This window comes from Anastrepha obliqua, chromosome 5, assembly GCF_027943255.1.
Source record: "Anastrepha obliqua isolate idAnaObli1 chromosome 5, idAnaObli1_1.0, whole genome shotgun sequence".
Taxonomy (NCBI): domain Eukaryota; kingdom Metazoa; phylum Arthropoda; class Insecta; order Diptera; family Tephritidae; genus Anastrepha; species Anastrepha obliqua.
This window is the reverse complement of record NC_072896.1, coordinates 54,249,098-54,261,645: the sequence shown is the minus strand read 5'-3', so window position 1 is coordinate 54,261,645 and position 12,548 is coordinate 54,249,098.

Genomic DNA, 12,548 nt, shown 5'->3' with positions numbered 1-12,548 from the left:
TTTTTTCTAACAATTTCTATAAAATCTGGTAGTTTAAAAGGTACGATAACAAACTAAAGCAAAGTCATCCACAATAACTTAACGTTTATTAGAGAGAACATTGGGTTTCATACATACATTGGGAATTATTAGGAAGAATGATAGATTACCATTCCTGGCCCATGGTGAAAAGATTTGTAGAGGTGTGCTACGTAGCAGACCGTTATTCGGCTCTGAGCGAATTTGACAGAACCAGCTGATGAGTTGACGTCACTTAGGTCACGACGTGGCGGTGTGTTTACGAAAAAACTGAGATTGTGTTAGTGATATACGAAAAAAATCAACCAACGACAACACTTCGTTACCATCTGAACAATGAATGATTGGACGACTGTGTAAATACATGTGAAATAATCGGAATTCGGCTGTAGAATCTCCCAAGTGATGTAGCAGCCAAACTTCCCTTCACAATTTTGTTTTTTTCACCATAGTTAAATATCAAACCTGGTAATCTATCATCAACGGGTCACTGCACTATTGGCACCTTAGCTAATAGAATGCGTGTACCTCACAATAACTTCTGCAGGAGCTCCGGATATGAAGAAGAAATTGAGTTGGTACAACACCTCCCCTGTGCATGTCCTGCACTTCAAAGAAGCCGTGCCAAATATCTTGGCGATTATTTCTTTGCAGACCACGGAAATTTACAAAATGTCTCACTGGAGGGACTAATTACCTTCTTGAAAAGACCTAAGTGGTTTAAGCAACTTAGTTAGGGAAAGGAAAGCAAATGCAGATATCATATAACACTTGAGCCCAAACGAGTGGTATCACTTGCGGAAAGTGGCAACCACCGCAACCTAACCTAACCCAACCTTGGTGGGTACTGCGACCTTCTTTGCTATCTCTCCTTTTATTCAACAAATCGTGAATATAAAATGTATTTATTTGCTTTATAAACACGTTTATTTTTTATTTACTTTATGTATATATATATATACTATTTTACTTCACAAATGAATGTTGCATTTTCTTAAAACAAGTTACATATTTATGTATAGATACATGGTATGTATGTATGTTTGAATGCATGCTTGTGTTTTTTTTTTTCTTAATATTACATTGAATAGTTGAACATATGTATATATGTACGTACGACTACTACAGTGTGTGACGAATATACTGTATCCAACCAAAAAAAAATTTTTATTTCAATTTTAGTAAAATAATGTTTGTTTTTCTTTAAATGATATTTACCAAGGCAAATGTACCTTACTTCGCCGTTCTATGCCTTTCTGTGAAGTAAGTTTCTCAAATATATATTATATATATATTGTAGTATTTTTTTAAGTAAGGATTTGTGAAAAAAACTATTTGGTTAAGCTTACTTTGCGCTGGTTAACTAAAAGTGACAGTTAATTTGAATGTTTTTACATTTTAAGTTATTTCCTAGAGAGAGCTGATAATTATATAGGGTTTCTAATTTTTTGGCTGAATACTGTATATACATCCATGCTATTTATTAATTTATGTAGGTATACTGGTTTATATGAGTTACTTTAGACGTTATTGTTTTTTTTTGTTTTGGGGGGTATTCCAATTCAAAATACTTCCTAAGAGTGCCTAGAGTGCCTGAAACTGCGATCAACTTAAAAATAATAATAAAATTAAATTAAATAAAAATATAAAAACAATTGAATAAAAATAATAATATAAAAAAATTAAATAATAGCCAATAAGTAATATAAAACGCTAAGACTGATTTGTTTATTGTATTTTTTTCGTTTGTTTTTTGGTTTTGTGTTACTCTTTCATTATTTTGTATTATACATGATAGAAATTCAATTTTCTGTCTCAAATTTAGTTTTGAAATTATATAAAAAAATTTTATTTTTTTACTTGTCGCTTGAGATGGGAAGTTTGTTGATTTGAATTTGCACTTTGCAAGTAGTATTTAATTTAAAAAAATATTGTATATTGTTTTTATTTTTGTGATTTTTGCAAGTATTTAATGAACAAAATAATTTTTTTTTATTTTTGAGGTTATGTGAAAAAAAAATTCTTGTACAGACTTACGTACAATAGAAAAAAACTTGTAATTACTAACTTAACACAATCTTGCCAGTTAATTTAGCAGCATATTTTTTGATTTTTATTTTTTATTTTTGTGGTTATGTGAAATACAATAAACAACACAAAACAAAAATTACAACTATTAACTTAACCCAATTTCGCCACGAATCCAGTTAATTTAGCAGCACTTTAAGAAAATCGCGTATTTAAGCGAAGAAATATTTATGTTTTTGCAATATAATTTTGTTAAATTTTTTGTCTTTATTTTTATTTATTTTTTGTTGTGTTTTGTCGAAATCTACTTATTACATTATTTGTTTGCATAGATTAAAAAAAATATATTTTTGATACAAAGTAATGCTACAATAAAATTGAACCCATGCTTTGCAAAGTTACTTCGTTTTTATTTTTTAGTGTGTCTGTTTATAATTTTTCTCTTTTTTCGTTCTCCAAATTTATTTCTTTAATTGTAATTTTTGTGTCACTTCACATAAATTTTTTGAAATTTTAATATTCTCTTTCATATCTTTTGTAATTTTTTCGTCTTCTTGTCATTCTCCAAAATTTTGCTTTAATTGTAATTTTTGTGTCACTTCAATAAAATTTTTCAAATTTTAATATATTTTTTTCATTTCTTTTGTAATTTTTTCGTTTTTTTTATCTCAAAAATGTTGCTTCAATTGTAATTTTTGTGCCACTTCAAATGAATTTTATGAAATTTTAATATATTTTTCTTTCATTTCTTTTGTAATTTTTCGTTTTTTTTTCATTCTCATAAATTTTGTTTTAATTCAAGGCAAATCTATTAAAGGTGGTATCGGTAAATCACCTAATTTGTTTTTGTTTTTTCTTTCGCCATGTCAATGTGGCTGTCAGCCCAGAATGAAGCAAGGCGAATTCATTCTTTGTTTTCTGTTTTTCTTTTATTTGACAAACAAACGTAGTAAACATTGTTGTTGGTCTAGTGCCACCACCTTTAATGAATGCGCCTTGCTTTAATTGTAATTTTTGTGCCACTCCAAATAAATTTTTGAAATTTTAATATTTTTTTCTATTTTGAAAGATTCATTAAAGGTGGTGGCACTAGACAAACAACACTGTTCTGTACGTTTGATTCTCAAAGCAAAGTATAGAGAAACTAGAAAAAAAATCAATTCGCCTTGCTTCATTCTGAGCTGATAGCCACATGGACACGGCGAAAGAAAAGAACAACTCAGCTGATTTACGAACACCACCTTTGATAGATTCGCCTTGATTTCTTTTATATTTTTTTCTTTTTTTCATTGTCAAAAATTTTGCTTTAATTCTAATTTTTGTGCCACTTCCAATAAATTTTTTGAAATTTTAATTTTTTTTTTATTTTCATTTCTTTTGCAATCATTCTAGTATCTACTTGTAAACTTTATTTTCACTTTCAGATCCTCACTTTGCGTTTGATAATTTTGCAGTGCCACTTCGTTTTCGGTTTTACTACTGCTTTTTGTTGTTCTTGTTCTTGTTTGTTTTTTTTTTTTTAATTTTGAAGTTTCTCAATTTTCGTTCCCTTAACAAATAATTTAGTTACTATTTTTTTTTATATCTAATTTTCTGTTTTGTTTAATTTTTGATTTTCTATTGGAATCTTTCACTTCAGTTTCGATAAAAATATTTCGAACTGAAATTAATTCTTATTCAATAATCTTTAGTTTCATAAAAAATAGCTTATAGCGCATTTTTTAATAATTTTATGCATCTCTAAAAAATTGTCATACAAGTGCAACTAATTTATGCTTTGCAAAAAAAATTTATAAAAATCAGAAATTAATTTAAAGAATTTTCGATTCAGCTTAACACAAAAATAATGTTCTTTCCATTTTTTAATACTTTATCCATTTTTTTTTAACTTCAAAGTACTCGAAAGGAGAGAGAGCATTGAGGAAGTGCAGGTTTTTTTTAATTAAATTTTTATTTTTTATGAAAAAATGAAAGTTGCAGTTTGTGTTTTGTTTTGATTTTTGAGGTGATCTGCCTTAATATTGGTTACATTTGGAAACTACCTTGTAATTGTCTGGTTAAAATATTTTTAAAATATATAGATTTGAATTCAAATATGTATACATATAATATGGAAGCTCAACACAAAATTACGCAACACGCACAGCATTCACAGAATAGGGCTGTTCAGTACCAGTAACCAACAACAAATTTCCAAGTTAAGGCAGTAGTCGGCTTTACAGGCTTCAAAAAATCGATTTTTTTGTTTTGTTTTAAATCTCTTCCAAAACTATCCAAGAATATGTCTTTAAAATTCCAGAGGCCAATTCGACATATTTTCGAAGCTAGAGCAGTTTTGGTGGCCGAGCGTCGAGCAGGTGCGAATGCTCAGGCAGAACTTTAAAGCGCGTTTTCTCGAGTTTTCATTTTCACAAGTGTTAGAAAACGGTGCCGGCGATAGCAAAAAGAATATATGTCCGATCGAAAAAAACCAAAGTGATCTAGCTTCAGTATTAAATTATCTTCTATTTGAACTAAAAAAGTTGGACAAAAGTATTATTTAAACTACTTGTTTTGCAACTTAAAGTCAATTTGTTTTCTTAAAAAAGTGAATTTTTTTTTCAAACTTCGAAAAAATTTGGAATTTTATAACTTCTCCGGTATTTTTTTAGTTCATAAAGAAAAGAAACTTATAAAAATTAAAAAAAAATTTGGTTCGACTGTTTCAGATGCATCGCACGACCTCCATCACCGGCACCGATTTACAAGTGCAGACTCCAGGCGCTCCAGAAAAATACTTACAACTTTAAAAAATTTCAATATTTTTTAAAAATAAATATTGTTTTTTAAACCTTAAATATAGTACACTATCGTCTTAAAATTCCGTTTACCGCAATCATTTCCTTCCCTTTCAAAAAAAATTTTTTTTTTTTTCGGCTTCTAAAGCAGACTACTGCCTTAATGTGAAGCCCCTTGCCTTGTTGTTTGAACTCGAAAATTTTCTATAAAAACATACAGCCAAGGCGTATCTATAGAAGGTGGTTTGGTTAGAGGAGCAGCAGATTTCTTCCTCTTCCATTCGCCTTCAATTTAGAAATGCCAGTGAAACGGAACGACGGAAAGTTGTTGTTGTGTTGCGAATGCGCGACAAACTAATTTTATCTATTTGCCATTCTTCAATTCTCTTTCGCTTGACAGATCCAATTTAAAAAATGTTGTTGCTGCGCGAATGTCACCACCTCGAATAGATGCGCCTTGCATTCGGCATTATTGTGGATGGTATGTGAACAACTAATTACCCTGAAATACAAAAATAAAAATATGTGGGAAAAAATTTCCAAATTGGTTTTCATACTGCATTGTAATTTTTGGCAACGATTTGTTCGCGTTGAGGCTGACTCAAGCAAGATTTACCTAAGAAATTTGCCACTATATAAAATACATTTTTCCTCACTTTCCTCACGCAGACGCTTTAATTAATTAATTAAGGGGATATTCTAGTGTAGAATTCTGAAAAAATTGAATTTTTTTTGCATTTTTTAAAAGTTTATATATTTAAAATACTTCATTAAGAGAATTTTTAAAATAACTTTTATTTCATGAGTTATAGCCTTTTTGGTGATATGGCATCGGTTCCGAAAACTTTGAACGCGAGCTACTTTTTTCGAGCTGGCGGTAAGGATATCTCGAGTTTTAATAGACCGATTTAATTCAAATTTTGGGGAGAATGCTCTTTATACATTCCTTCATCGGATGACTCTAGCTAGAAACTATAATTTTTCATTTAGTATTTAAAAAAAATCGGAAATCGGAAATATGCAAACAAATTTTTTTTTAACAGTCGCCATATTGTGAAACAAATTGTTTTTTGACTTGTCCGTTGAGGATCCGTTCGGTTTTTATTTTTCAGATCACCAGGAGGGTTGGAATCATGGTGAAAAGATTTTTAGAGGTGTACTACTTAGCAGATCATTATTCGGCTCTGAGCGAATTTGATAGATATGCCGATGTCATTCGTTTTGTGTTTTACTAAGCTAAAGCTAAATTTTGTGAACCACAAAACGAATGACGTAGAGTCCAAAGTTCCCCTCAAAAATGTTTGTTTCACCATACCTATCGAGCAAACCTGGTATCTATCGTCCTTGGGTTGGAATCATGACGCCAGGACCCGCTACTTTGACTGCGCATAATTTTGTCAATTAACATGTTTTTTTTTGGTTAGTTTTTAATCTATTAATTAATAATCAATAAACAAATGATAAAAAAATGGATGGTAGAATTTTTTTGTTTCATTTGTACAGCGCTTCAAAACCCGGACGAAATTTAAGCCTCTACACTAGAAAACCCCCTTAATTATTTATAATTTTTTCTCTACTTTTTCTCAAATTTTTTTCTTAACACTTTTTTCTTTCTTCTTTTCTCTTTGATCAGCTGCTTATAAATTTTTGCGTGCAGAAATTCGTTTAGCAAAAATTAACAACCGAAAATGAAGAGATGCTTAGCTCTCTCACTTTACCCTCCTTTGCAAGTCTTATGACTATGCGAACGCTTTTCGAATATTAAGGCTTATTTTCATCGAGCTTTAACTGCAGTTTACACTTAACTATGGTTAAATAGCGCATTTAATTGCCTAAGTTTGCATGCAATTGCCATTGCATCAAAGTGATTTAATCCTCCGTTGGGCCCTCGCGTCTGGTTAGACTTTTTCGACTTTGGGCGTTAATTTGATATATTTCTATTATAGCTAACGACTTCAGCTTCCAGGTAGCTTCCTAAAATTCGATTTCTATCAACTTATGAACATAAATTTTAATGAGGATCCCCGAACAGGTCGAAAAAGTTCAGTTCTCGGTGCCCAAACGAAGGTTTTAAAAAAGTTATCCAACGGAGGGTTGTCTTTTAGCACGGAGTTAACTTAATTTTACTGGCACAAAACAAAAAATATTTACGTTAACAATGGTTGAGATAAATATTTTTTGGAAAATGCTTTCACGTAAAGCCTGAGTTGGAAATCTACAGTCATTATTATGATACAATTTGTCTTTAAGGGGTTAGGGTTAGTCAGAATTTTCCAAAAAATTGGATTTTTTTTTGCATTTTCTTAAAGTATAATATCTTAAAAATATTCAATGAAAAATTGAAGTGGATCCGATCAATACTTTTCGAGTTATTCAACAATTAACAAATGTCGCTCGGGCGCACCGGAGAGTTTGAGAGCAAGTAGCTATGAAAGCGGCAGATAAGCGCGCTAACGCTAACACTCGAGAAGGCGGAATGATACGTAGGCAACAGCAAATCGATATTTTGGAAGCTGCTATGACGGCTGAAGAACTATTATATGGCCCAGGAATAGATGCCACACAAACTATGGTTTTTTGAACTGGTGATCACTGTAACTTAAAAACCGCTTAGTAGATTTTAATAAAATTTATACTGCTCGTGCCTGATCGAACGATTTTTTTTTCAAAAATTTCGATTTGTTTTAAACAATTAATTATCGGCTTTTTTCTCGAAAATCCGAAAAATATTTCCTGAGGCCGCCATATTGTTAATTTTGAAAAAAAGCTTCGATCAGGCACAAGATTATCTATTAATAAAACTAGTTTCTCTTGTGCGGTTGATTTTAGATGAATCTCCAAGGAGTTGTGATAATTACCGCAAGGGACTCCTGGAGAAACGGGCTCCACACAAACAGCGATAACTTTTGCAGTTTTTATTTTTTTTTTTTTAAATCTTGCTAAAGTCAAGTCGAAATGTATTAATGCTATGTTTTTATTTTTGTAAAATGAAGTAATTGACTAGCAAAAAAAAAAAAAATTATTGAAAATAATTTTTCGGGAAAGGGCACACTTGAACGAAGAAAACGAATTCGAGCTTTGTGTCACCAACTGCAGTTACGCATTCGCTAGAAATATTTACGTTTGTAAAAAACAAATTCGGAAAAATGTTATCGTGTGTTATGACGAAAGCTATATTTTTTTGGTTATTAAATATTCAATAGTTAAAACAGATAATCAGTTTCGAATATTGTTGCATGAAAGTTCCTAAATTTCAAACCACTATTTGATGTTTTGAGTGGATTTGTGCGTGATTACCATTCGAGCTCATAGAAAATTGTTTTTGTAAAAGCAACCACACCTTAGCAGGCAGTGTGAAATTGAAATTTGAAAAAGGCAAGCCAAGAAGCACCGAGAGAATGGTAGCTCCTAAAAAACTCAAACTAAAAAGCCCATTGTATTCGAGCTCTGGAAAGTAAAAGGGTTGTTAGTTGAGGAGGAAAGGAGAGAAGTAGAAGAGAGAAAGATATAGGATGAAATAGAGACAGAGACAGAGATAGGTACTCCTGTGAGAATTTTCCAGATTCTTTGGAAAATGTACAGCAGGCAATGTACCTTTCTTTTCGACATTAAAACCCACGCTTAAAACTCATCTTATTTTCGCAGACGACAATGAAGCAGTACACCCCTCTATTTGTGGGACAACATTCTTCTTCTTCTTCTTGAATGGGGCGATAACCGCTTAAGCGATTTTGGCCGAGTTTAACAAAGCGCGACAGCCGTTTCTTGCTCGCGCTAACCGGCGCCAATTGAAAACACCAAGTAAAGCCAAGTCCCTCTCCACCTGATTTTTCGAACGCAACATTAATGATAACCAATTCGGATAAACGCCTGAGAAACGATTTACGCCCCAATTGTATACAAAATAAGTATGTGAAACTATAGATTTTATATAGTAATGCTGCATACTCAGTTTTTCATTTTTCATTGATTTAATTTTCAAAGGGACTTTTAAATTTCAAAGAACTAAAGTTTCCAAAAATTATTGTTAAGACCCTCGCCTTGTAAACGTGTAAAATGGAAACGAAAAAAGATTGTTTATTTTTGTTTTGAGTATTTTATTTTTTGATCTATTGTTAAAAAATAAAAAAAATTTTTTGGCCATACGAAGTTCGTTCAAAAAGTTGTCAGCATTCAAAATATGGTCTTCACCTGGACAATGGACACAAATATAGCTGATTCTACTGAACCGATTTTGATGAAATAAAATTATGACGTTATAAATGACGTAAAATTGATGTCGTTACCGTGTGAACTACGATCAGATCATTCGGAAAAAAAAATTGTGTATTTTTTTTGGACTTTCAAAATCAAGAAAAAGGGTCAAACAAGATTTTTCATCTTTGAACGTCCGCCATTTTGTCAACTTTTTGAAGTGAAACTTCTTAGGCGTCGATAGACGAGCGAAAATGGAGAGTAAAATTTCAAGGCCATGCAACGTTTGGGCATTTTCGTTCCGCGAGAGAGAAAAAAGATATAACGTAGAGGAAAAGGAGAGAGAGAGCTATACCTTATGTATATCTTAGATACACTTTAGGCTATTTTTCCTTGTGGTTACTAATTTCTTGTGAGAAATAATACTGCCTACTTTTTGGCGCTTGTTGGTTCGTGCAAACTTGTGGGAAATATATTTTTGTTTGTGCGGGTGATAAACGCTCGGAGTAGTGCGCGTTGCTGCCACGATTTGTGTCCCACGTTTACCTACACCGGTCGACTACGTTTTTTGAAAATTTTATCATTCTCTGCAAATGTTGTGAATTCATTTAGATATATATTCTTTCTCTCTCTCTCTCTCTCTCATTCCCTCTCGGGTCTCTCCCCCTTTCTGTGTCTGACTTGAAAGTTTCACTTCTGTTATGTGTACTACGCTACATGCACCGTTTTTTTTTTAAGATCGTAGTTCACACGATAACGACATTCATACTGAACAAGAACCTTTTTGCCTTTTTGAGAGTCCCGGAATTCGTGTCGCCAGCGACATGCCTTGTTTTGGAAGACCATTTTTTAACAATCGATCAAAAAATAAAGTACTGAAAACAAAAATAAAAAACATTTTTTCGTTTCCGTTTTACACGCTTTCAAAGAAACACCCAAAAAATACCATTTCAAATGAGGCGAGTGCCTTGAATACTTACACCCACTCAATGTTGTTAATATGAATACCCAACGAAAGTGGATTTATTCAATTATTTAAAAAGCCGCTTATTCACTTTTCGCCAGGGCAACTACAGCACAAGAATATAATAATAATACACTCGGAGGTTTGCTATTGCATGCCAAGGTGCGTCCGCTATTAGGAAAAACTTTTTCTATCACGAAGATTCGCACCTACGCACTACCGAATGGTAGGCACGCACCAACCCATTCGGCTACGGCGGTCGACCCAATGCTGCCATCCTAGATTGTCTTAATTTCACCCCCGTACAGTGACACTGACTTAGTTCGAAAAAATATTCCGACAATGCTTGAGTAAACATTAGCCGATTTAATATGCGATTAAGGTCTGTCATTCTTCCAAAAAATGTACGGGGGTGTTCAAAAAATTAGGTGAATTTTCAAATTTCGCGGTTATTTCGACTATTATTATTTTTTTTTTGTTTGTGTCGGTACACTCGTCTCGAATATATGTCCACGGTTTTAGCAATATACATAGCAATATACATAGCAGTTTAGTTTGTTTGTAAGAGGCATAAATAAGACAAGTGTTCTGCGTGTTCGACCATTTTCTGCTATCGAAAAAAATGGATCAAAGAAGTTGCGCCAAATTTTGTGTAAAAAATGGAATTAAGTGCTCAAACACACTTGAAATGTTGACATTGCCAAACGGTAAGAGAGAGTACTCTGAGTCAAAAAAATGTTTACAAGTGGTACAAACTTTTCACAGAAGTCGAGAAGTAGTGAATGATGACGCTCGCTCTAAACGCTCCAGCGCATCAACAACCGACAAAAATGTTGAGAAAGTGAAGAAAATTGTTATGGAGAATCATCGCATCACAATTAGAGCAGTTGCTGAGGATGTCGGCATATCGGCATATGGGTCGACTCATGCCATGCAATCTTTTCGGAAATTTTGAGCATGAAGCATATGGCATCGAAACCAAAGCCCAATCGTCACAATGGCAGAGTCCAGGAGAGCCAAGGCCAAGAAAAGTACGTCAAGTTCGATCAAATCCCAAGGTTTTGCTCACTGTTTTCTTCGATTAACATGGCGTAGTACATCAGAAATTCCTTCAACAAGGTCCTACGGTAAATAAGGAGTATTACCTTGAAGTTATGCGCCGTTTGCGTTAAACAATACGAAAAATAACGAACAGAATTGTGGAAAAAAAAATGTATGGCTTTTGCATCATGATAATGCACCTGCTCACTCCTCTTTACTTGTGCGATATTATTTGGCCAAAATTAACATCGATATCATGTCTCAGCCACCGTATTTGCCAGATTTTGTTCCCAGCGACTTTTTCCTGTTCCCAAGATTGACGAGACCCATGAAAGCACGGCGTTTTGCGACGATTGAGTAGACAAAAACCGAATCGCTGGTGAGAGCTGAAGGACGTACCAAAAAGTGCATATTAGAACTGCTTCGAGAATTGGAAAAACCGCTGGCACAAGTGTACTATTACATCTGAGGGGGACTACTTTGAAGAAGATGAAATAGAAATTGATGAGTTTGAGAAAAATGAAAATTCACCTTATTTTTGAACACACCTCGTATATGCCATGCTTTAAACTCTGTGGCAACATCAAAATACGTCTTAAGTTTTAGGCTAAATGCGTCGTTGTTTTGGAAAAAAATTCTTCTTCTCATAACTGTAGACCGTTTTTTGATCTCAAAAAGCCAGCAACTTCTTAAGTAGTTACATATTTAATATTTATTCACTTTGAAGAAAAAAATTCAAAACTTGTCAAGATGATACAGGCTAAAATATTTATATTTTATGAAAAATATATCATATAAATTCATAGCTTAAAAATATTTCATTATATAATATAAAAAAAAAAAATCGAATTCCTTTTCTTAGAAGTAGAAGGGAGTACCTTCATATACGTATGTATGTATGCGTGTATGCACTTCTTATTTTTTTTATTGTTACAGTTGGATGGCCTTAAAACTTATTATGGCGTGCAATGCTAACAAGAAAAAGTATAAATTGCATATACGTATATGTATGTTTATTTGTATGTATGTACGTAGGTATGTAGGCATATGATAATTAATTGTAATACTAATTTTTTGCTTTTTCGGTGCAAAAATGTCATGACAATTACACAATTCAGAGAGGAGTCCAAAAGCACCGATTATTGTCAATTAGCAATCAATAGTACATAAGGATTATAGAAAATTATAAATGGAATCAGAGTGAAATTGTGGAAGAAAGCGCACTGTTTTTTCGTGCTTAAAAGCGCATAATTTTAATAATTGTATCGGTAGGGTACGAAACTAAAAAGGAATACTAAATGCATGTTGGTACTTCAAAACTTAAACAAAAAAATAGTATATAAAGGGTCTTTCAAAAGACGCGCCTAGATGTTGTTTTAAAATAATAACAAAATGTTTAGAATCTTTAGTTTTCACTATTTTTATTCAACATCAATTGTCGGGAACATCGAGCTATCGATGTTGCAGGTTATTCAGCAACACCAGCAATATTCTGAACAGAACGTTCAGTTCTTGGTCTGTTCGTC